This window comes from Capricornis sumatraensis, chromosome 10 (genome assembly GCF_032405125.1).
Source record: "Capricornis sumatraensis isolate serow.1 chromosome 10, serow.2, whole genome shotgun sequence".
Lineage (NCBI taxonomy): Eukaryota > Metazoa > Chordata > Mammalia > Artiodactyla > Bovidae > Capricornis > Capricornis sumatraensis.
The window spans coordinates 105,948,294-105,950,251 of NC_091078.1; positions in this window are offsets into that span (position 1 = coordinate 105,948,294).

Below are 1,958 nucleotides of genomic sequence, written 5' to 3' on the forward strand. Positions count from 1 at the left end.
GGGCTGATGCGGTGGTGTCCCGTTTCGTTGTCCCCCTTCTTTCTGCCGGAATCTCAGGTGTGATGCCTGGAAGCACAGCAGCTCTGCTGTGGCCATGAGGGGATCACTGAATGCCTGGTGGCTTCTGGAAAGGCAGAGGTGCCTGGGCTCCTGGCAGCGCTGGGTGCTGCTATGCCAGGCCTGGGGGGCTCCTTTCCTTGGTCCTCACCTGCTCAAGCCATCCTCGCAGGCTTCTGTTGCACGTGGCGCGCGTGGGGTCCGGATGTGGAGGAGGGCTCCACTCTCTCACCATGGGCTTTCCAGAGGGGTCCCCTATCCTGGAGTCTGGGGCCACAGTCCTGGGGTTGAAGATTTTTTTGGCCACCCCCCTCAAAACTTTTTGACTTTGTCACCAATTTTTTAGAAATTGGGAAATTTCACTTAAAAAAGCAAACCCAAGTTTTGAGTTACTTGAAGTCAGGAGAGTAAGTGATACTTGTTGATACAAGTGTGCTTGAAGGTCACCCTGTTGTGTGTTTCTGCACAAACATTCCCTGTTTCTCGGGGGAAACAAATGTGTGTTCAGTTTGAAGACCAGGACCTTCTGTCATCCTTTCTGCCCAGCACCCTGAGTCCTTCAGGACGGCCAGGGCTCGGCCAGCCTCGGGAGGGTCTCAGGAGGCTTGTGGCCACGTTTGAGGTCTCCAGACCCTCCCTGGGCTCTCACTGAGCCCACCAGTGGGCATGCTGCCCCCCGTCTCTGCTGCCAGCAGGGAGAAGGGATGGCCGGCACCACTACTGGGCCCAGGAGGGCGGCGGAACAGCCGACCACAGACTCAGTAGCTGTGGAGGTGCCAAAGAAAGCGTGCCCCGCCGTCCCCCCCCCCCCCCCCCGGCTCTGCAGTGACTGAGTCCCCCGCCACTCCAGACACTGACCTTCAGCACACCCGCAGCGTTCAGGGCGAAGGTCAGGACGTGTCTCTCTGTGCTCCGGGAGAACTGGCGCGGCAGGCCCTTGGTAGTCAGATATTTCCAGAGAAGTTGTTTATGAACCCGGGTTCTGGCCTCTTACCACAGTTAGGAAGGCACTGAAAACCACTAGCTTAGATTCCACTGCCCACAACCTGCATCCACCTTCTGCCAGCCTTCTGTAAGAAAGCAGGGGAGCATCGTTCACTCAGCAATGTGTTCATCGAAACGATGAAGATAGGAACCAGCTGGCCCTGGTGGGGGTGGGCCTGGCTGCCTTGAGGACTGCGGAAGCCTCAGGGCCCTTCCTGGTGGCCTCTGCTCCCTGGCACCTAGAACTGCCCGGGGACAGTCTTTCCCCGCCAGCCAGCCCAAGCCAGGGCAGGAGGGCTCCGTGCTGTTGCCCTGGGCTTTCCAGAGGGGACCCCTATCCTGGGTCTGGGGCCAGACTTGACTTGGGGTTGTGTTTTATTTGCCCCCCACACCTTTAAAATTTGACTTTGTCACCAATTTTTAGTTATTGGGAAATTCCACTTAAAAAAAAAATCCAGATTTTGAGTTACGTAAAAGTTGAGTTTAGGTGACAGCGTGTGCTCACCATCCCTGCCCAGTCATCACCTGGAGGCCCTGGGGCCTGGGCTTGTTTTATCCAACTTGCCACAGTCCCTACCAGCCTCTGGGGCTAACCAGGGCGCGCGTGATAAAGAAGCTGCCTGTCAGTGCAGGAGCCAGAAGAGACATGGGTTCGATCCCTGGGTCAGGAAGGTCCCCTGGAAGAGGAAATGGCAACCCACTCCAGTACTCTTGCTTGGAGAATTCCATGGACAGAGGTGCCTGGCGGGCTACAGTCCATGGGGTCACGAAGAGTCAAACACGACTTAGTGACTTAGCTCACACACATGCCACCAGTCTCTGGGGTCCAGCAGGGGCAAGGCCGAGTGTGTTTGTTGTTTATTCCTGGACAGGAGCTGCCTATTTCTTACTGGTGGGCAGGCCACCTCATGACCGGA